General features: G+C 38.9%; 1 protein-coding gene across 4 annotated transcripts in view; it reads left to right on the forward strand.

The window, feature by feature from the left end:
• Positions 1-24803, forward strand: part of LOC148361796 (axin-2-like) — a 95108-nt gene that overhangs the window by 45552 nt on the left and 24753 nt on the right. The window contains exon 1 of one of the 4 annotated variants that reach the window (XM_088342579.1): positions 23142-23329. The exons of 1 other annotated variant lie outside the window; for it this stretch is intronic. The gene's annotated coding sequence lies outside the window, so the exon portion shown is untranslated. Of the gene's footprint in view, positions 1-23141; positions 23330-23584; positions 23875-24803 lie in introns of those variants that run through there. 2 more of the 4 variants (XM_088342581.1, XM_088342578.1) reach the window with 2 other exon arrangements.

The following is a 24803-nucleotide window of genomic DNA, read 5'->3' on the forward strand; positions in this document are numbered from 1 at the left end:
TCGTCTTATTTGTCAGATGAATGACCATGTGGTAGGTGACAATCATCTGTCCGCAATATCTGCAAGTTCCTAGTTTAAGTTCAGTAGAGATGCACTTTCAGTTTGAGTAACAAAGCTTGAGTAAGAAACAAGAATTGTGCCTATGTGAGCACTTACAACTACAGGAACAATGTTTGATATTTCAGAGATGTAACAGGCATCTTTGAGTCTGTGCTTAGTTAGGAGTTTGCTCGCCTCCTTTCTTTTCACACTCCTTTTTGGGAGAGTTTTAGAACTGACATGCACTTCAGTTTGTTCCTTGTAATACTGTACCAGTTTTCGTGTCCTCTTTTTCATCAGTATTTGCCTTTTTGGCATGTGATTTTTTTTTTTTTTTTTTTTTTTTCTTTTTAGTGTAGCACTCCCATATTTAGCAGAATTTCAGGGGGGTGTATGTAACGGGTGTAATAATAACTTTTATTTTATTGAAATTCCTGCTAAAATATGTGTATAGTTTTTGGTAAATGTCCTGCAATGCTGAGTCCAACAGTGCCATCTGCTGGTATGGGGTGGGGTTTGGTTTTGGCTTCTAACATGTGACCAGGAGGCGGGGTTTTGTCAGTTTAACCAGAGTACTACAAAGGTAAGACATATCTTTTGGTGCTCCACAAAATAAGTTAATTTTAAACATTATAACCCCAGCTGACAAATCTCTCACCATGCATAGTAATGTGATTGATATTGTCAAGCTGTTTTGATTTATTTTCGTTTTGTTTCTGTTTTACTAAATATTAATTCCCCTTGTAGAGATCAAAGAGATCAAACCCAGCAGAAAAAGCTAATGTTGTGACTCATCCATTTGCAGGTAAATTGTACCCATTTTTATACTCATTATTGTTTTTATTCCTATTTTTTCATATACATTAAAAAAGGATGATGTTGGTTAAAATTCAGAGTAAAGAAAAACATGTTGAATTCATTGTAAACGTTAAAAATCCACTATACGATCTCTTGTTAAAAGTATCTTGTTAAAATGCAAAGATTTATAAATGTATTGTGATATTCTAAAATGTATTTTCTGTAAAGTGAAAAGACAGCTCTTTGATATGCTTTGTTGTCAGTTTAACCAGAGTACTACAAAGAGATCAAAGAGATCAAACCCAGCAGAAAAAGCTAATGTTGTGACTCATCCATTTGCAGAAACTGTAATAATAAAAACCTCATCATCCAGTCCAGCGTGAATGTGGATCTTTGGTGGGACACGTACAACGCGGTTACATATACAGTCATTATACTATGTCCTTTCAATATATAGTAATGAATATAGAACTTTTGTACCAGCTTGATGCTTTTGGTGGTGTGAATTCAAAGATGTCAGCATTAAAAGAGCTTGGATTCAATTTTTATTTTACTGTTTCTAAACTTGTTGTGAGTCCAGTGGCGTATTATTCATACTTTGGCATTGCTCACTTTCGCTCTTGCCGACCCACCTTTTCATCAAACGAGTGCTTAATTTCCAAGCACTGTTGACAGAACCTGTGTGCTAACTCCCAATTACCCTCCAGGTAACCCTGTTTTATTGGGAGTTCATTGCAAGTCATTGTCTTCTCCTCTCGTTTTGTTTGCTGTTTTCAAAGCAGTGGCATCTTTTTGTAAAACGGTTAGGGCCCTAGCAATAGGGTCAGTGCAGGTTCAACATCAAAAAAGGGTTTTTAGTGGAGATTTTACAGCCCCCTTTGTTTTGTTGAAGCACAGCACATTCGCAACCATCCCAGGGTCAACAGGTTTTGGTTTTGAGATTTTGAAATCTTGTAACGATTGCAAAGTGAATTCAAATCAAATATTCAGGAATAAATTAGAATGTTAATCTTAACCCATGTCTTGTGTTAGGGTTGGCCACCGACCCATTTCGGATTTTAAATGCTTACCAAAAATCTTTTTTTATTGCCTCAAAGCTTCTTCACTTTGTCAGAAATGAATATTTTAACAACATCAAGTTTAAAAAAATCACTACATTTTTATATGCTGTAATTGAAATTGTTACCATTGTATTGTTAGGGTCTGTTTGGACCCAGCCCTAAATACAATTCTAAAACAAGGATTCTAAAACACCATTCAGCCGAAACTGAAATCTTAACTGGACATACAGTATTATGCATACACTGTAAGTAATATTTCTGCAAAGAAGACCCTATAAGTGTCACCTTTTTGCCACTCATGCATTTTGCGGTGTGCCATCGACACTGTGTATAGTGCTGATGGGGCGCTGCTGACCTCGACCCGGGACGTTGTGAATCGGTGGGCGGAGTACTTCGAAGATCTCCTCAATCCCACCGGCACGTCTTCCTCTGGGGAAGCAGAGCCTGAGGACTCTGGGTTGGGCTCTCGTATCACTGGGGTTGAAGTCACAGAGGTTGTCAAAAAACTCCTCGGTGGCAGGGCCCCGGGGGTCGATGAGATCCGCCCAAACTTCATTAAGGCTCTGGATGTTGTGGGCGTGTCATGGTTGACGCGCCTCTGCAACATCGCGTGGACATCGGGGACAGTGCCTCTGGACTGGCAGACTGGGGTGGTGGTTCCCGTCTTAAAGAAGGAGGACCAGAGAGTGTGTTCCAACTACAGAGGAATCAAACTTCTCAGCCTCCCTGGTAAGGTCTATTCAGGGGTACTGGAGAGGAGGGTCCGCCAGGAAGTCGAATCTCGGATTCAGGAGAAACAGTGTGGTTTTCGTCTTGGCCGTGGAACACTGGACCAGCTCTATACACTCTTCAGGGTCTTTGAGGGTGCATGGGAGTTTGCCTGTCCGGTCTACATGTGTTTTATGGACTTGGAGAAGGCATTCGACCGTGTTCCTCAGGAGGCCCTGTGGGGGGTGCTTCGGGAGTATGGGATACCGCACAGTCTTATCCGGGCTATGCGGTCCCTGTATGCCTGGTGCCAGAGTCTGGTCCGCATTGCAGGCAGTAAGTCGGATTCGTTCCCGGTGAGGGTTGGGCTCCGCCAGGGCTGCCCTTTGTCACCGATTCTGTTCATAACTTTTATGGACAGAATTTCTAGGCGCAGCCTTGGCGGGGATGGAGTCCGGTTTGGGGGCTTCAGCATTGCGTCACTGCTTTTTGCAGATGACGTGGTGCTGTTGGCTTCCTCAGGCCGTGATCTTCAGCTCTCGCTGGAGCGATTCGCAGCAGAGTGTGAAGCGGCCGGGACTGGGATCAGCACCTCCAAGTCCGAGGCCATGGTTCTCAGTCGGAAAAGGGTAGTATGCTCCCTCTGGGTCGGGGAGGAGGTCTTGCACCAAGTGGAGGAGTTCAAGTATCTTGGGGTCTTGTTCACGAGTGAGGGTAGGATGGAACGGGAGAGCTACAGACGGGTCGGTGCAGCGTCTGCCATCATTCGGACCCTGTACCGGTCTGTCGTGGTGAAGAGGGAGCTGAGCCGAAAGGCAAAGCTCTCGATCTACCGGTCGATCTACGTTCCTACCCTCACCTATGGTCATGAACTTTGGGTCATGACCGAAAGAACTCGATCCCGGATACAAGTGGCCGAAATGAGTTTCCTCCGCAGGGTGGCTGGGTTCTCCCTTAGAGATAAGGTGAGAAGCTCAGTCATCCGGGAGGGACTCGGTGTAGAGCCACTCCGCGTTGAGAGGAGCCAGTTGAGGTGGCTCGGGCATCTAATAAGGATGCCTCCTGGACGCCTCCCTCGGGAGGTGTTCCGGGCATGTCCCACCGGCAGGAGGCCCCGGGGGCGGCCCAGGACACGTTGGAGAGACTATGTCTCTCGGCTGGCTTGGGAACGCCTCGGGGTCCCGTCGGATGAGCTGGAGGAGGTGGCTGGGGATAGGGACGTCTGGGCTTCCCTTTTAACGCTGCTGCCCCCGCGACCCGACCTCGGATAAGCGGAAGACAATGAATGGATGAATGGATGGCTTGCATACACATGTAAAGTCTTGCACATAGACTCCTGTACTCTAATTTGGTTATTTATTTGTTTTGGAACAAGTAGTGTTATGATTACTGATTCGGGGCTCCTGCGACTGCCCCGTTGGCGCCAACAGCCCTGGTTGCTGATTGGCTTCTTGCCACTTTTTAAACCCCCCGGCTCCCTGTTACCGGTGTCAGCCCGTTTGTAAACCTATGCTCCCAGCAAGGCAAGCTCATACCTTCCGACATTTTCCTGCCCTGTTTTCTCCTGCCTGATACCTGTTGCCGACCTGTTTCTGGACCCGTTTCTCCCTTGCTTTTCCATCCCGACCATCGACCTGTTCCGCCCTGTTTCCTGCCTGATACCTGTGTCCGACCTTTTTTCTGGACTCGATACCGCCCTTGCTCTGCCGACCCGGCTCGTTACCAGTATCCCTGCTGCCTACGATTATCCTCGCTTGACACGGAAATGAACCTTCCGTGTTCCAGCACCCTGCTACCCGTGTCCGTCGATCATTGGATTGTGGAAGCAAGCAGTGCTCTGTCTCTTTTTCAATAAAACTGAGTAAACGAACGCTACTGGGTCCTGTCTCCGTTTCTGGCTTGTGACAAGTAGTCCATTTTGATCCTTTTTGGCTGTCATTTTGTTTAGTCTAGCAAATTGACTTATTCTACTTTTCATTTTAAATTTGGATTCTTATCCTATTGCTGAAACAAAAATAGTTTTAGCCTTATTATTCAAATAAATACATATATATTATCATAGTTACTATTTTTAAAATGAAAATATGTTGTAGTACACATTAGTAATAGTCATGCAATAAAAGAACATTATTTTTAATTATATAATTCTTTTGAGATTGGATTATCTAGTATTGTTTTTAGGGTATTTTACAGATTTAAGCCACGGGTCACCACCGATTTGTTAACATGAGGCATGTTACCTGAAAACAAACACGAGAGGAGAGTTAAGGTTGAAGAAACTGATTAAAACCGAATCATTTTGTAGCAGTCTGAACTTAAGGTCTTTAAAACAGACTCAGGAAGCCATTAAGCCATTTTCTGTCTGTCAGCAAAAATCCAACTGTCTGTGGTTTATTTTTTTCCCCACTCCGCAGCTGTATTTGCAGCTTAATTCAATTTGGACAGAGATGTAATCTCATGCTGAATTGAAAATAACACATATATAAGATTGTCACTTTTTATTAACCTCTTGTATACCGAGCGTTTTTAAAGATGCCCGTAATTTAGTTTGTGTATAGATATCCGGCTAAAAAAAAATCCGGATTTGGGTGCCACTTATACATCCCAGGGCTTACGCTGCTGACCCACTTTATCGTTTAAAGTTTCATCGAGCAGTCAGCAGGCACTTTGCCATATCAAAACTATAAAGGTGCAGTGTGTATTATTTCACCTCTAGATGTCGCTGTATTGTGCAGTGCAATTGAAAAACGCACAGTTTTTGGGTACCCGTAGCAGCAAGATGGCGAGGAATTACCTCAGTTCCCTGCAGGTGAGGCTCATGTAAAATAAATTCAAATCTCTATATCCAGGAGTAATTTAATTCATGTTTATGTAATAAGCAAAAATAAAGAAATATTTAACAAATTAAGTGTTATTACTGTTGTGGAAGGTGGATATTAACTAATGATAAGGAAAGTTGAACCAGAAACTGGAGGCGGGCAAGTCTTGAAGCTGACGGTAGCCTATTGTGTGTGGGCATCTGGCGGAAGACGTGGGATGATGTTGTTGCAGGCGGTCAGAAGGTGTTATGCTGAGTGAGCCGGGGGGGCGACCATCACAAGATATCACGAATTATTTTGAGGACAGTATAAAGGCCAATGTTGAACGTTCCTGGAACTTTGAACATGTCCTGATTGCAATAAAGAGCGTTCCCTTTTTACCATATCTTCTCTCTGCGTATATATTGGGGCAGCGCCTAACGACGTCCTCTCCAAAATTAGTACTCGTAGGCATTAAGTAACACACACTGTCCCTTTAAGCTGAATTTAAAAACCGATAACAGAGAAAAAAAACGTGTTAAATGGATTTTCACATGAAATCAATGATCATGAATATAATAATAATAATAATAATAATAATTATGATGAGATGGATAATTGGAAATTAGATCTGATCAGCACAATTGTTCCATCATTGCAAATATGAGATTTTTCACATTATTGTTATAGATACATGTTTAGCGGTTGGGCTTCGTATAAACCTTGGCTTAAGCAAGTTTCTTTTTTTTCCTTTCAGGTGCCTTATTATGTGATATTCATTGCAAATTGTCAGAAAAAAAAGATACATTTGAAAAAAATAACATCCCCTGATCTGACATGAGGAGAAGGGAAAAAAAAAAACGAGCATCAGGAAAATTAAGAAACCTCGAGAAGGGGTCACAATGGGTCTGCAATGGATATAACATGGGCACAAATAAAAAAAAAACATACTCAAAAACAACAAAAATTAAACAAAGTAATTACAGCCCTTCGGGACCCTGTGATTAACAACTATACTGTCCTAATAAATGTGACTTGACTTGGAAAAATTTGGAAGAATAAAAAATATATGATGAGATGAGAAGATATGAATTCCAATGATTTGTTTATGATGAGATCATCATGCTGGAATATGAAATTGTGGCTGAAAATGTAAACATGATAATTTGAGACATAGATGATACAGATTTCATGCTTTCTACTCGTTTGTGTGAACAAACTAGTACGAATCGACCCGTGTGAAATCCCAACAGTTATATTCAACCTTTTTTTTGTAGCGTTTTTAATGAATGCAGTAGAAATAATGCAAATTGAGGTGTTCATTTCCTTCCACAATGCAATAATGCCATGATTTACCATTAATTGCCATTAGGCGTGGGCCAACCTTTTGAGTAGCGGGCCACATTCTGTTCTGAAATCTGGTAAAAGGGCTGGATGGAAAGAAATATTGATTTTATGTTTACGCATTTTTCTGCACATTCCATTTAGGCAAAAATACAAACGACAAACAATGGAGTTAAGTCTTTTTAAAATTGCAACGTCAATATGCATTTCTAAATGAAAATTAAAAATAAACATCCTGAGATTTACAAGTACATGTCAGATTTCCTGCGTTGGTCTAAAATAATCCATTTAATTGGTTTTAAAACGCTGAAAACTAAACCTAAACAATAAATTATGCCCATTTTTTTAAAGCACAAAATGTGTTGGTATGCTTTTAAAATTCAATATGCAACACAGCTAGCTCAGACTTTTTTAATAAATTAGATATCTTGAAGGGCAGCACGGCGGCGCAGTGGTTAGCACAGTTCTGAGGTCATGAGATTCAAGCTCCTGTGTGGAGTTTTCATGTTCTCCCCGTGCTTGCGTGGGTTTCCTCCGGGCACTCCGGTTTCCTCCCACATTCCAAAAACATGCATGTCAGGTTAATTGGCTGGTCAAAATTGTCCCTAGGTGTGATGAGCGGGCGAATTGTCTGTCCCTGTGTGCCCTGCGACTGGCTGGCAATCAGGGTGTCCCCTGCCCACTGCCTGAGGATAGCTGGGATGGGCTCCAGCACCCCCGCGACCCTACTGAGGATAAGCGGTGCAGATAATGGATGGATAGTGAATAGATATCTTGATGAACAAATTAAATAAATACATAGTAAAAAATATCAAAGCAGGAAAAATTGGGAAAAGAGTGGTAACAAATCGACAGATTTTTATGAGAAGTACATGTTTTACCATCGTATACATATTATCATTACATTATAACATTTTCATTTTGCGGGGCAGATGCAAAAGCCTGAAGTGGCCTCAGGGGCTAGGTTTCCCACCTGCTATACGTGGATGACATAGAACAAGTGTCTTATGATGTTTTCTGAATTATTCGATTGGATTTGGATTCAAAGTACACACGAATTGTATAATTTAAATATGTATTTTTATTACTGCCTGTAATGTGTGTTTGCATACCTGATGCCTCACTTTAGATAGTTTATATTTACATAATTAGGACTAGTTGGAATTTTGCTAAAACTGCATAAAAAAGGGTCTGACTCTGTTGTTCAAACTACACAAAGTGTGCGTGTAAAAAAACAAGGGTTACAGTTCAGTGAAGTACTCCTATTTCTGTATTAACCTCTTGTACCCCTAGCAGAACAAATTTTAAAAATAAATAATAATGTTAAAATTAGTAGATACTCAAAATAAGGAGAGAAGACATCAATGGATTTTGAACTTGCAAGACCAGGGGAGTGAACTTGTTCTAAAAGCCATCCCCTAAGCCCTTTATTTTTGTTAAATCTCTTAGGTTATAAAAGCAGATCCATCCATTTGGGTCTGGTAATTAAAGGACAGCAAAATTAAATATAGGCAAAACGACGAACAACACTGAGCAATAATATTCAAAATAACAAACTGACATTCTGTGCAATATCCTTTGCAGGTGTACAATATTAAAAAGAGACTAACCTTGTCAATGACCATTATGTAGTTTGTGCATTGATATTATGCTAGAAATCTGGCCGGATTTGGGTGCCACTTTAACGTCTCGGTGCTGACGCTGTTGACCCACTTTGTCATTTCAAGCTCCGTGGAGCAGTAAGCAGGCACTTTGCTTTGCAAAGTTTTGGAAGCTTTCAGCGTTATGGGGGCTAAAATGTTTGGATTTGTGGGAGCGGTGTTTGTTTTAAAGACACCTCCAGAGTCAACAGAGTATAGGACCTTTTTATGTTCCATATTTCCAACACACACACCTAAACCAACCGAGTAACTGTTGTCGCAACACTTTATGATAACATTATTCATTGAAGATTTATTTTTAAAATATCATTTTTAAATAGATGTTCTTAACCGCAGGACATGCTCCCTGTGCTCAGGGTGCGGTTGGCTGAATATCAGTGTCATCAAATGGTCTACTAGAAAACAGGAAAGGCTTGGCAACGCTTATATTTTTTATAAAATACCTAGCTGTTTCTCAGCAGAATGCTAAGAGGTATGATTGTAAACTTGTAAATGTACTTTAACTCAAAGGCTGATTATACCACAAGCACAGATATATTAGAAATGCACTGATAATGTAAGGTACAGTGTACCCTCATTTATTGCAGGGGGTTAGATTCCAGAAGATCCTGTGTTAGGTAAAATCCATGAAGTAGAAACTGTTTTTTTTTTTTAAATAAATATTACACACTGGTATGGTGTGGTTCAATAAGTAAAAATGTTTCTTGCTGCGGCCTGCTGCGAACACCCATCAGTGTGGATAAGACTTTCTCAGGTCTCTTTCCCCACATGCTTAGTCTGTGATTTGCCATAATTGTATCTATTTTATTATTTCCTTTGTTATTATTTTATTTGTTTTCATCATCATTATTTTAACCATCATGTCCTTCGTTGTAAAATGGCGGGAATTCTATTTCCTTATTGTACATTGAATGTTTTCATACAACAATTTGAGTGTCAAATCATTGCCTTAAGGTACAAATACATTTTGAATTGATAAACGTTTTAAATTCTCATTGGTCAAGAAATTAGTATTTTGTTTACAAAACATGGGGCTATCCTACGAGGAGCTGGCATAAATGAGAAGAAAAATTGTGCGTTTTGGTTACTTTGAGGTTCAGTAATTTGTAATTTTTCTTGTACAGTGCCTCTTTAAGTCGGGGGTGTAACTGCTTGCGTCTCTTTGTCCCTCCCTAGTGGCTCCTTGATGCTATATCAAAACTGTTTGATAATAGAAAATTATAAATGGTAAATGGTCTGCATTTATATAGCGCTTTTCAAGTCAATGAAGACCTCCCAAAGCGCTCTACAATGTGCCTCACACTTACCCATTCACACACACACTGCTTATTGGGGCATTCGGGTCAGTGTCTTGCCCTAGGACATTATATATATATATATATATATATATATATATATATATATATATATATATATATATATATATATATATATATATATATATATATATATATATATATATATATATATATATATATATATATATATATATATACATATACATATACATATACATATACATATACATATATATATATTGTCCCTAGGTGTGAACGAGCAAGCGAATTGTCTGTCCCTGTGTGCCCTGCGATTGGCTGGCAACCAGTTCAGGGTGTTCCCTGCCTACTGCCCGATGATTGCTGGGATGGGCTCCAGCAACCCCGCGACCCTACTGAGGATAAGTGGTGCAGCTGATGAGATGATATATATATATATTTATATATATATATATATATATATATATATACATATATATATATATATATATATATATATATATATATATATATATATATATATATATATATATATATATATATATATATATATATATATATATATATATATATACATATATATATATATATATATATATATATATATATATATATATATATATATATATATATATATATATATATATATATATATATATATATAAATAGGAGCAGCACGGCGACTAAGTGGTTAGCACCTCCGCGCCACAGTTCTGAGGTCATAAGATCGAACTTTCCTGTGTGGAGTTTGCATGTTTACCCCGTGCTTGCGTGGGTTTACTCCAGGCACACCAGTTTCCTCCCTCATTCTAAAAACATGCATTTCAGGTGAATTGGCCAGTTCAAATTGTCCCGAGGTTTAAATGAGCGAGTGAGTTGCATGTCTCTGTGTTGCCTTCCTTATATTGCTTATAAAAAGCTTGACATTTTTTGCAGCTCAAAATATGTTGTTGTTTTTTTGGTTTAATATGGCCTATTTAACATTTTGAGTTGCAATGTTAATAGTGGGATAAACACACAATGTTCTTGATCCGCCAAACATTAATGTAAAACCTGGTCATGTGCAATTTGGGCCAGAAGGATACATACTCCCTTCAAGACAGAGACAAAAAGAAACCATTAGAATTAAAAACATTGCTACTTTTATTCATTATTCTTTTGCACACATCTTATCCCTTGCTTTTTATTAAATCTCCTAGGTTACAAAAGCAGATCCTCCCAAGAAGGTGTGGAAATCAATTAATATCAACATGATAGGTAGATAGTGACAGTTATGTAAATAGTGGTCAAAACAACGAACATCAGTGTGGACTAATAGTCAAAATAACAAAATGGTATCTTGTGCAATCTCCTTTGCGGGTCGCCAGTATTAAAAATAGGATAAACTCATCACTAGGCATAGCCGTTAAGGCATTTCAGCTGTTTCTCAATTTCTTGTCCCACATTAGAGAGGACTGGCACAGGGTGACATTTTGACAAAAAGGGAGTGAGTGCAAAGGAAATAACTTTTTGTTGGTCTTTTAATTCCCAAGACTTCCATAATGGCATTGTGACAGAATCTCTGTGAGCGTGCTCGACAGTGATCCAGTGCCATGGTACTTCAAAGATCCTTTTGATGTTGAAAATCAACTTTGTGGGGGAATATAATTGTGTAAGTCAGAGGATTCACATTCTGCAATATTCGCCTGATGGTACAGTTCTGGACAACACATAAACTCCAGCTCCCGACAATATTTGATGTAAATCTGCGAAAAAAAATGAGCATGCCGTGTGGCAGGGCCAATGTGAATACATACCTGTCAACCTCCACGGCTCCATGCCCTTACAAAATGTCTTATTTTCCCTTACAAAATACAAAATAATGTTATACCATATTTTTTTTCCTAACGTGTTTATTTATGTAGTTTAACATGTTATAGTGTACATGTGTCTCGTTATATCATATACTGTATATTGTTAATTAACATTTTGTTGTGAGATACTGAGTTGCTCGACATGAATGAGGTTTATTATAAAAGAAGTTAAAAAATTAAGTAGCTTGGACGGTCACTGTAGAAGGAAAAATAAATGCAAATATAATTAAGTACAATAATACATTTTCTTATTCAAATTATTAACTCATTTTCAGCATTAAATTATTGATGGTAATATACTGATTAAAGGGATAATCACAAACCTGTCTTTTTTCATTTTCTCCTTTTAGACTTCCTTTCTTTCTTAACTTATTTATACAACGATAATGATTCATAATATGATGCATCAAAGCAAGTGAACCATTTGAGAGCCGGCTCTATTTAATGAGTTGAGCCGAAAAAGACGGTTCTCTAAAAAGAGACGGACTTCCTTTCACTACATAACTACCACATGAAATCCGAGGCGGCAGATGCATGCGCACAGTAGCATCAAACCGCTCGCTTCGTTTGCAACGAAAAAAAATAGAGATAGAGGCTACCGCGGCAAACTCGTTTTACTCGATTGATTTGCTGTTTCGTGATAGTCGGTGTATACCGGATGGTACCATAATTGACAAATTTGCGTTTTTCCATACAGATTTTCTTGATGGATCTAAATTGCAAAGATCCCAAATGGTGAGCTCTGAAAGGCCTGTTCAATCTGACAGATCGCACACACGGTTTTCCGGGTCGTTATGTATCTTAGGAATTAGATAGGGTGCAAGATTGTTATTTAACACCCAAAACATGTTAAAAACTACAAAAATCCTATTTATGGTGTTACATTTTCTTCAGGGATGCCCTGATTTACTTTATATTGCTATAACAAAAGCTAATAGATAGATAGATAGATAGATAGATAGATAGATAGATAGATAGATAGATAGATAGATAGATAGATAGATAGATAGATAGATAGATAGATAGATAGATAGATAGATAGATAGATAGATAGATAGATAGATAGATAGATAGATAGATAGATAGATAGATAGATAGATAGATAGATAGATAGATAGATAGATAGATAGATAGATAGATAGATAGATAGATAGATAGATAGATAGATAGATAGATAGATAGATAGATAGATAGATAGATAGATAGATAGATAGATAGATAGATAGATAGATAGATAGATAGATAGATAGATAGATAGATAGATAGATAGATAGATAGATAGATAGATAGATAGATAGATAGATAGATAGATAGATACTTTATTCATCCCCTAAGGGAAATTCACATTTCCAGCAGCATCCCTGAGCTGAGAACAATACAATAATAAAGCCAAAAGAATACAATATACAAATACCCAGTGTGACGTGCAAATGCCCACTTTAGCATGTTATATAGAGTAACTAAATAGTGCTACACAGAACACATAATGCAGTAAGATTCGGTAATATGCAATGTAGGTGGTGTGGTTTAATGTGGGCCTTTACTCTGCCGGGTGGAGTTAAAGAGCCTCATGGCATGAGGAAGAAAAGATCTCTTCAGTCTGTCCGTAGTACAAGACAGTCCTATGTCCTATGTCCTATGTCACAGTATTTTTGTTGTTGCACTAAAAAGTACACTTTTTTTCCTTACATTTTGTGTCGTGTGTTTTTCAGGGATTGCGTGTTGCAACGCTTAAATTTGTTAAAGTGCACTATAGAATAAAAAAAGGTTATTATCATATTTTTGTGTGATACACTTGTGAAAATATGTATAAATCCATTACCTGTCTATTGTTACATTATTATTGATAATATATCGAATGTAGCAACAAACGTTTGGGAGCCAGAAGAGTTGGCTCTTTTTAGTGAGTTCTTTAAGAACAGACGGAATTCACATTACTAGAGCATATTGTGTATTGTTTTATCATAATTCTGACAGTAATTATTGATCTCTGTTTAAAAAAATGCTGATTTTCAAGGATTTTTTTTTTTTAAATGATCATATTGAAATCGCCTCCAACTGCAAAAAATCCAGCCTTTGTTGATTTATTTTGTACCACAAGCATTGAGATTGACCGATATCTTTTTTCTGCCAAATCGGGAACGGAATTTTGCATGGGTGGGCAAATTATGGACTGCAGGCCACATGCTTTCTTTTGAATCTGGCCCTCTAAATAAAACTAGTCAAAATATCCTGACACTAGTAAATAGAATAGGACTAATAAAAACATGTTTTAAAGTGCAAACTGTGTTTCTATTGTCCCTTTGTGTGTTTACAACAAAAATACTACTGTAGACATACAACAAAAATACTACAAAATGACGACAAAACTAAATTTGAAAATTAGTGCTTAAAAACAGGGACCTCATATATATTTTTTTACTTTCATTCTGAAAAGAAAACACATACTATAGAAATACTACAAAAATACTACTACAGTGATATTACAATTATACTAATGAAAAATATTACTTTGGAAATACTACTTTGGAGTTACTTCAAAAATACCCTTAAAGTAATCCTATAATACAAAAACTATTAGATGAATATTACAAAAATACTACAGATATACAACAAATTCTACTATACTACAAATAATAATACAACAAGATATTTAAAATACTACCAAACTAAATCAAGAGTAATTCTGCAAAAATATTACAGAAATACAAGAATAGTTATACTATGGAAATGCTCCCAGATACTACAAATATTTTACTGCAGAAATTCTACAAAACTAAGATTACAATAATACTACAAAAATACTACAACAAAAAATCCAAATGCAAAATACTACAAAATACTACAGAAATACTACAGAATACTGGTATGGAAATTCTACAAAAATACAAAAACAATTACAGTAAGAATACAAAACTAAATATCAAATGAAGTGCTTATTAACAGGGACTTAATAAAATGTTTTTCTATGGTGATAAATTATAGAAAGCAATTTTAGGAGACTAATCTATTTCATAATAAATGCAACATGTCTGCGTGTACACTTCTTCCTAAATGAAAAAAATTAGATACGTCTCCAGGTTGGAACCCAATGCGGCCCACATTTCAAATAGTTGCCCACCCATGGTATTGTGTATAAAACCTGGGCCTGAAGAGAACATCCCCAAAACTGCTCTTGGAAACTTCAGCACGAATTGTTACAGTAAGCGAAAATGAATTAGATTTTAAAAAGAAATGTGTTTCTTCAATTGTTTACATTGTGTTGCAATACTATTTGTGAAGTTTATTCCGTTTTTATATTTGACACCTGCAAAGGAGATTGCATCTTTTTTTTGTTAATTCGACTATTACGAACTGTTTTTATCATTTCGACCATTCATGTTGTTGTCCTGTGCTGATTTCCACACCCTTCAGAGCCTACTGTATTTACTTTTGCAACCTAGAGGAATTAACAAAAAGCAAGGGCTCAGGGCTTTTAGAACAGGTTGGAATTTATTATCTGAAGTTGCGCTCTCTCTTCTGTTCTCCTTGCTCGTTCAAAATCTATTAATGTCTTTACTTCTTATTTTGAGTCTCTGCTAAACTACAAATGTATCATATCTAACTTATCCGATTTATACATGAACTAAGACATGATCATTTTTTTTATGTCTATTTAGCACATCAAATGTATTAGTTTTTCACCATAGCAACAGTTTAATGGTATTTAATTTAATATATTTAATGGGTGCGTCGTTTGAGGTATCTTTAAGAAGTTGAAACAAGAATATTTTCTCCCTTAATGATACTAATATCCATCCATCCATCCATTATCTGTACCGCTTATCCTCAGCAGGGTCGTGGGGGTGCTGGAGCCCATCCCAGCTATCTCCTGGCAGTGGGCAGGGGACACCCTGAACCAGTTGCCAAAGATACTAATATAATATTTGATAATGCCAAACTGATTTTAAAAAGCTTTTTTTTCCCACTGCACCTATCTGTTCTTATCTTACGTTTAGCTCCGATGTTTCAGGACTTGCAACATATTAGAAAACAGGAAAGGAGGGAGGGTAAGGAGGTGTGGAGAGAGAATTCATGCTCGTTCCTGAGGTTTTTTTTTTTATTAGTGTAGCCTGAAATGGTAAAATTAATTCAAGGCCTGTTTGAAATGCGGACCAAATACTTCACAAAACCCTCGAAAAGATGAAAATAGTATGAGTCCTTGAGGAATAAGCTGACTGAGGCTGCGATCATGACTTTAAGCCAGGAGAGGGCGACAGATAGTAGTAATATTTCAAGTTCAGGACACCACCTTTAAGTTCAACTCAAAACTAGAAATTTGAGTCAAAAAGGCCAAAATTGATTTCCACATAACATTAATGACCATTGAGAGGTTTTGTGAAATAGCAGATTTGGAAATGTTTATATGATCTGAGGGCAGCACGGCGGCGCAGTGGTTAGTGTGTGTGCGGCACAGTTCTGAGGTCATGAGATCGAACCTTCCTGTGTGGAGTTTGCATGTTCTCCCCGTGCTTGCGGGGGTTTCCTCCGGGCATTCTGGTTTCCTCCCACATTCCAAAAACATGCATTTTAGGTTAATTGGCCGTTCCAAATTGTCCCTAGGTGTGAATGAGCAGGTGAATTGTCTGTTCCTGTGTGCCCTGCAACAGGCTGGCAACCAGTTCAGAGTGTCCCCTGCCCACTGCCCCAAGATAGCTGGGATAGGCTCCAGCACCCCCGCGACCCGACTGAGGACAGGTGATGCAGATAAATGATGGATGGATATATGATCTGAAAGTTGTGTAATGAGCACCACTGTTCCAAATTTGCAGATCATTGCAAATGTCAGCTATTTGGTAATGATGTTTAGAAGAAATCTGTTTAAATGGTGAATGGTCTGCATTCATTTAGCGCTCTTCAAGTCACTAAAGACCTCCCAAAGCGCTTTACAATGTGCTTCACACTAACCCACTCACAAACACACTCACACATCGATAGCGGCAGCAGCCATGCAATGCTCCTACCTGCTTATCGGGGGCATTAGTAAAATATTTATGTGGATAAATCCTCCACAGAAAATATAAAAATGTTACTTGACTTCAAATGTGATACATAGAGCATGTAAATTCCTTGCTTCCAACTCATTTGTGTCAACGCAAAATGCACAAGTTCACTTCTGTAAAATACCAACAGTTATTTTCAAGCATTATGTGGCAATTTAAAAAATACAATAGAGATAAAGCGAATTCATGTATTGGCTAACTGACAGGTTAACAACTATTTCAGGGGCGGCAGTAGCTCAGGAGGTAGAGCGCTTGTCTTGGGATCAAGGGATCCCAGTTCGAATCCCGGCTCGTCCGTGTCACATGTCGAAGTGTCCTTGGGTAAGACACTGAACCCCTAATACCCCCAATAAGCAGGTTAGCGCCTTACATGGCTGCAAGGCCGCTATTGGGAAATGTGGAGCACATTGTAAAGCGCTTTGAGAAGTCATTGACTTGAAAAGCGCTATATAAAATGCAGATCATTTTAATTTTATTTCCCTTTATAATGCTATCCTGTTTTTACCCTTACTGACCTCTACATACCCCGTTGTTGTTGTTGTTGTTGTTGTTGTTGCTGTCATTCATTCATTCTGAATATGCATCACAAGCAGTGCATGGCTGATCATTGTCAAAGATTTGGGGAAATAAAATCATGTAAAAATGGAAAAAAGAAAAATGAGGAAGCTACATGAACGACAAAAGGAAGTGTAGGTGAGATAAACAAGAACAAGTGTCTTATGATTGTTGTTTTTTCATATCAATTATTTGATTGCCACTTTGGCTCAAACAACACACTTATTGTTGGAATTTAAAGATTTATATCGATTACTGCTTGTAATGTGAGTTTGCATACCTGACACCTTGCTTTAGCTACTTGGGATTAGATGTAAACCCATAATTACGATCATTTGGACTTTTACTATGACTGTGTATTATCCTGTTGTTCAAAGTAAAGAAAGAGTCTGTATAAACACTAAGAGATACAGTTCAGAGCATTACTCATACCTGGCAACCCTGGGTGATTACAATGTGTACAGCACAAGCCATGGGCGTAACTAGCCCATTTTTGGGGTGCTCAAACACCCCCAAATTCAACCCTAGCATCCCCCACAAGTATAGCATTTTTAAAACCGGATTTTACCTAAGGGTACAGTGTGTAATGTTTAGTGCCTCTTATTGGTACAAAAAAATGTAATTCAGTTAAAAACAAAACAATAAAACATTGATTTGGATTCTAGGCTAAAGTGCGGAAATACATGAACTGTTATACCAATGTTAATTTATATAAAAAAAAAAACATAGGTCAAAAATAGGGCGGCACGGCAGGACAGTGGTTAGCGCGTGCGTGGCACAGATCTGAGGTCATAGGTTCAAATCCAGCTACCAGCCTTCCTGTGCGGAGTTTGCATGTCTACCCGTGCTTACGTGGGTTTCCTCCGGGCACTCCGGTTTCCTCCCACATTCCAAAATTATGCATGTCAGGTTAATTGGCCGGTCCAAATTGTCCACTGGCCGGAGATGGCAGGGATGGGCTCCAGCACCCCCGCGACCCTACTGAGCATAAGCGGCGCAGCTTATGGATGGATGGATGGTGGTCAAAAATATTGTATTTCTTTAACATGGTGGTATCCTTACCTGCCGTCTTGCTGCTTGTTGCAGTGCTGGTTTTCATTCCCATTAGACAACAGTGCCATCTAGTGGTCGAATATTACACACTGGGGCTTTAATAAAGGATAGGATAGGCTTACATATAAGGAAAAACCCTAAATAAATAAAAAAGAAGTATTAAAAGAAAAGTGTGAAGAACGCTGTCTCGGAAATACTTTATACGGTTCAGTCAAATTTAATCACACATCACAGAGAAGCAAGTGGGTAAAGTTAAATATATCCAATCCAGAATAAAATGTAAGAAGTATTCTGATAATTATGTATTTTTTCCTCATCAGTTGACCACATTATCACTAAATTTTGATGAATTATCTATAAACCATTTACTATTAAAAAAGGTATGAATTGAGACTGTTTTTCATGGTACTGAATTCTTATCTTCTTGTTAATAAAACAGCTTGTGTTTGAGAACACGGAGCTCAATTATGTATGTATTATTCTATTATTTATTACCTATTCAAACGACGGAATTAATTATTTTAATGACTGAAAGATGTTTGTACGTAGTTGTTGGTGGAAAGGGAGAGTGGAGACACTCTGGGTGCTATCTATCTATCTATCTATCTATCTATCTATCTATCTATCTATCTATCTATCTATCTATCTATCTATCTATCTATCTATCTATCCATCCATCCATCCATCCATCCATCCATCCATCCATCCATCCATCCATCCATCCATCTATCTATCTATCTATCTATCTATCTATCTATCTATCTATCTATCTATCTATCTATCTATCTATCTATCTATCTATCTATCTATCTATCTATCTATCTATCTATCTATTTATCCATCTATCTACCCCGGTCATATCCCTCAAGAGGGGTGACCGACAGCAAAACCAACACATAAAAAGACAAAGAAAATAAAAAAGGGAAAAAGTAGCAAAAAAAAAAAAACAAACACAAACATTTTTGGACCATGGTTTACCCAAATGCCCAAACAAGTTAAGCACCTCGGCACCCAAGTTGGTCATGCTTTCGTCCCTGCAGATGAAACGAGACACAAGAAAGCGGTCGTGCCACTCGGGTCAGGGTGACACAACGCACTCTTCTGTTCAACAGCAGGGCCCGACAGCTTTCACTGGTTTACCCCCGCCACATCATAGAGGTGCGCTGCCCACCCTTAGAAGACGTCCAAACATCCCACTATCCTTTAACAACACCTCTCCACTCATTCCTATCACCAACAAGAGCTATAAAAGTATAATTGAATTATTTAATTCCGTGTTTTTTAAACAGTGTGGAGGCACATCATTGAAAATAATAAATAATTCCCTTTGGGAATACATTTAAAGGTGGTGTCGGTAACTTCAAAATAGTCTACTTGCTGATACCATCTTCTCGCTGGAATCATCATTGCAGCCTCTGTCAAGTTGCTCTTGCGCGTGCAAGTATGTGACCCTCTTTGAAGAGTTCGAATAAACTCTTTTTTTAAAAATCTTTTTTGAGGTTTGGGTTGGCATTCAGATTCAGATTTACTTTATTGTCATTCGTGTACGCAGAACGAAATGTCGATACATCTGACCCGCACAGTTTCTTTGAACGTCAGCCGGGATAGATAAGATTAACCATGTCTTCGTCAGATTTTTAGTGCAGCAATTAGTCATCTCGCGGTTCGATGCCACTTCCAGTTGTTAAATGGTCCAGTTTATTGTCCAGAGAGCGAACGTTGGAGAGAAAAATGGATGGGAGAGGCGTTTTGCAGGGTTTAGCCTTTAGCCTAGCTGTTAGCCAGGCCCGACAACCTCGCTTCCTCGTCCGTTGGTCACGCCGCTGTCTTGCCACTCTGCTTGGCTGCTTTGTAGGCCGCTGGGTCTTGTTTACATAGCAGTCCGTGGCTAATAAACACTCCCGAGTGGTCATAGCACCGAGCGCTTGATGTCTGGATGATCGCATATCCAGCAAAAAAAACTGTGATCGTATCTTAATCTGCAGTTCGAGCCGCCTTTGTGCGCTGTCAAAACTGAGTCGAAGACTGGGTCTTATGGCCGACGTGTAAAAAACTGTTGCGAGCCGATATAGCCGCAGCCGAACAGGGGCGCCGCCATGATGATTCATTTATTGCGACCTTATTTAAAAAGTACTTTTCTTACTTGCACCATTTTCATCCTAAGATAAAAGAAAACCAGGAGCACGTTCATGAAATCACTGTCCGTTAAAAGGAGCGGTGTGTGAGGCATGTGGACAAGAATAGGCAAGTCTGAAGAGGTGAGTTTTGAGTCCGGATTTGAAAGTGGACAGGGTCGCAGAATTTCGGAGGTCAGGCGGCAATGAGTTCCAGAGCTGGGGGGCAAAGCAGCTGAAAGCTCTGCTCCCCATGGAGCTGAGGCGGCCGGGGGTATAGTGAGATGGAGGGAGGAAGATGATCTGAGGGTGCGGGATGGCGTGGCTAGGGAGGGGCAAGGTTATGAATGGCCATGTAGGTGTAGGATAGGATTTAGTCGTTGATTCTATGGTAGATTGGGAGCCAGTGGATTTGAAGTTAGCCACAGTCTCTTGGCAAATTATACAGACACAGTTGTTTCGGTGAAAGAATACATAGTCCACTTGTCCTGTAAGCGGTGGCCCTCACAGTCAACTTTCCTTTTTTTATTATCAGTCACCATGTCATGAATAGGATGGGCCAAAATTCTCACAAAAAGCCAAGGGCAAGGTGGCCAAATGGCTACTGCCATCGTCTGGTTAAATTGTAATTTTTTTTGTTTTGTTTTTGCTACAAATTAATTTTATACTGCAGCCAACACTACTGGTGGGCCACATATAATAAATTTTTGACGGAGGCCACGGGCCAAGACATTTTTTATCAAGGGCCGTAACTGGCCTCTGGGCCGGACTTTGGACATGACTGCTCTAGCCTAATGTGATCCAAAGCTGTTATCTTAAAAGTAAGATAAAACCAGTTGGTGGGGGGTGGGTGTTAATAGGGTTTTTTTTAACCCAGTTGGGCATTGTTTACCCATACTTGCCAGATAAATTATTTTATTTAAACTTTTTTAGGAACCCCTCAAATCGAGCATCCCAGCTTTAAAGGAATGCTTAAACTTGTATTCAAAGTTTGATATTTGGTTTCAATGTCTAATAGAGTACTTAAATTTGTAATGATTGTAAAACAAAAATAAAGGTTTCTACATCACGGATTTCGACTATCACGGGTTCTTCTGGGAATGTAAAGCCCGCGAGAAACGAGGGTTCACTGTATTGGCTTCCAGAACACATGTGACAGCCAAAAATCTCAGGGGGTTAGCTAAATTTTCCCTTTGGTAATCAAGTGAATTTATTTCAAAACATATTTTTTGAAAAGTTTACTCGTAACAGTTCCCGTTTAAACCACCCCCTAATTAGGGCGTTATAAGAACCCGTTTATATCAATTTGCACTCGTTTTGTCGAAGTCGCCACGTGTTGTTATATATCTTCCAGGACCAGGCGAGCCTTTTCCCTTTGAAGTCAACACTGCTAAACCATCAGCGCTAGAAATGGGAATTTCGGCTCTTTTTGGAGTACCGTTGTTTTCGGCTCGGCTCACTGAAAAGAGCCGGCTCTTTCAATCTAAACAGTTCTACAGATTTTTGTTTGTTTTTTTTGATGATATATTAGCAATAATAATGAGACATGACGCACGCATTATTAATTTTTGAAAAGGTATGATGCTACCATATAATAATGACATTTGTTGTTTTAATATATAGTGAACTTTTACCTCATTTAAACGGTTAAATTGTTTATACCAGGAATCAACGAATGGAAATGTTGAAATAGCAATACCAGAATGAAACACAAAAAAAACTGTCAGGAGCAGTTAAATGAATAATAGCCTTATACCATATAAACCTTTTTTGGAAATGAAAATGAAAAGGGGGATTCAAACATAAAAGTCACTTATTTGATATTTATTCCAAACATTTTACAGCATTGAAAAAGGAGTTGAGGGTGTTAGATTTGTGTATCTCCCCTTAGAGAACCATTTTTAAAAATGTATGTCCCTCCTTTTTCTCGTTTCCAAGCAGAAGCTATTCGATCGGCGCTTAAGAGCCTCATGTGTCCCTAAAGCCGCAGATTGCTGATCGTAAGCAAATACCACGTTGATGACGCCACTCAGTGACCAGTCATGAGCACCTTCAAAAGAAAGAGAGTTCAAGAGAGAGTTAAAAGAGAGAGAACAAAAATAGAGGGAGGGAAAGTAAAATAAAAAATAGAGACAAAAAGAAAGAGAGAGAGAAAGAGATAGAGACACAGAGAGAAAGAGAGAGAGAAAGAGACAAAGAGAGAGAGAGAGAGAGGGGGGAGACTATAAAGAGAGACACAAAACGGGAGAAAGCGATAGACTGGTTAGAGGATGAAAATAGAGAAAGAGAGGGAGAGAAAGAAAAAGAACGAGAAATGGAGGAAGAGAAAGGGAAAGGGAGAAAGAAAGGGAGCAAATTCTAATGGAGGAATAGAATAGGAAATAAAGATGGAGAGAGAGAAAAAGACAAACAGGGTTAAAGAGAGGGAGAAAAAGAAAACATAGAGAGAAGGAGAGAGAGAGAAAAAAGAAAAAGGTAGAGAGAAAGGAAATTACTCTTAACCAAAGAGAGAGAGAGAGAGAGAGAGAGAGAAAGAGAGAGAGTTTTAGAAAAAGGTATAAAGAGAAAAAAAACAAGGAAAAACCAAAATGAGCAAAAAAGAGAGAAAAGAGAAAAAGAACAAGAAAGTAAGAGAGAAAGAAAAGAGATATAAAAGGAGAGTGAAGAAGAGAGACATACAGAGACGAAAGAAAGAAAAAGAAAGAGTTAAAGAAAGAGTAAAGAGGGAGATTCGAAGGGAGCCAGCTCCTTATTATTTGAGAGCCAGCAATCTCCGCTCACTCTAAAGAGACGGCACATTAAGCCGTTTCGTTGTTGAACGACCCATTACAACTCGGCGCTGTGTGTTTTTCTCACTTTATCGGGAAGATGCTTTTTTGGGGCTAAATGCTCGCTTTGGGATCGTCCAACTTGACAGGACGCAGCGGAGAGAAACAAGGAAAGAGCTTCGTGCGAGGGAAATACAAAGTAGTCGGGAGCGCGTAAACTTATTTGGTAATGTAGCAGTCCGGCGGAGAACACGCATGGTAAGGTGTAGCGAAGCCCTTCTCTCACGGCCGCTTTGATGTGCTGCTGCTCGGCTTTGAAGTTGAGAAAGCGGGGCTATGTTTCTTGTTTGTGGGCGAGAAATACGAAAAGATAAGAAGCTTATGTGTCTGCGTGTGCGTGCGCGCGTGCACATGACTCAGATTTAAAGAAGGGGAGGAAAAAAAGGAAAGAAAAGAAAAAGAGAGCATTTCTCTTGTCTGCGTGGGGGGAGAGGGATGTATTCCACAGGCGGAGTCCCCTCCTTCTTTTCGTTTACCTCCTCCTGATTTTGACACCCCTCATAGGGACCGAGCCTTCCACTTCTGAGGTCATTTGTTGAATGGGAAAAGCTACGTTACAGAGTTTTTCTTCGAGGAGGGAAGAGCTTGGATCGCACGGCGCATGCAGCAGCGCAGGCTGGCTTTTTCCAATGGATTACTTGCCCTGAGAGAGAGAGTTGTGGACTAGCATCAGCTTTTTTTTTTCAAAAATGGAATCGTTTCACTTTTTTTGAATGGACACCTATTGGATATATACTGTGATGGTATGTCTCTTTCATGCGTGGAACAGCTTTTAATAACAATAGATGTTTTTTGCTTGTGAAACATTGTTAGGCGGACGTCTGCAGCGGCTATTAAGCAGTAGTTCTAAAACCGTAATAGGATATTGACAAATATTTGGGATTTTCGATCGTTAACGTTTACGCCAGTGATTTTTCACACTGTTGGGGCTAATGAACCCTACTTCAGTGTTCAAGACCAAGTTTTTCCACTGGTGCACACAATTAACTACGCAGAACAAAACGAACATAGTGCAATACAAATTAGTGGGACCTCTGCTGTTGTCTCTTACAGACCAGTTCAGATTTGCGTGCCTTCACCTTGACACGTGCTAGTCTCATGTAGTTTTAACTGCATAGTCTGTTCCTTTTCTTTGTTTTCATTTCTAGCATTCTTGAAAGTTAATGTTTGCAAAGATATCTTGGAACAGATGGTATAAAACGCTACGGGCTTTCAGAGCACTAACTTGATACTTTTCCATTTGCTGACACCAAAACGTTTAGGCATTGCTGTTCTGAATAATTTCGTTGTCACAATATGTTAACCCATTTTGTAACAATGACAATAAAGGTATATTCTATTCTATTCTATTCTAATAGTTGCTGTTGAACCTGGTTCTGCCGAGTTTCATTGATTTTGTCAAGGTATTCATCAACCACTTCTGCTGCCTCAACATCAAACGTGAATGGCTGTATCAGTCGAAAGCTGGCATGTCATTGCAATAGACTTGAATACTCCACCGAACCTCTGAGACTGACTCTATTAACCCCTAGAGTTCGATCAAACCATGGTTAAGAACAACTGGTTTACGCACAAATTACTCAGTGTCCTCGCGGGGCTGCTTACCCCTATTGTACTACGGTCACATGTGATATACTGCTTGTGCCTGGAACATTTGGGACAAAGTGAAGTC

This window comes from Urocampus carinirostris, chromosome 8 (genome assembly GCF_059441175.1).
Source record: "Urocampus carinirostris isolate Australia breed hairy pipefish chromosome 8, RoL_Ucar_1.0, whole genome shotgun sequence".
NCBI classification, from domain to species: domain Eukaryota; kingdom Metazoa; phylum Chordata; class Actinopteri; order Syngnathiformes; family Syngnathidae; genus Urocampus; species Urocampus carinirostris.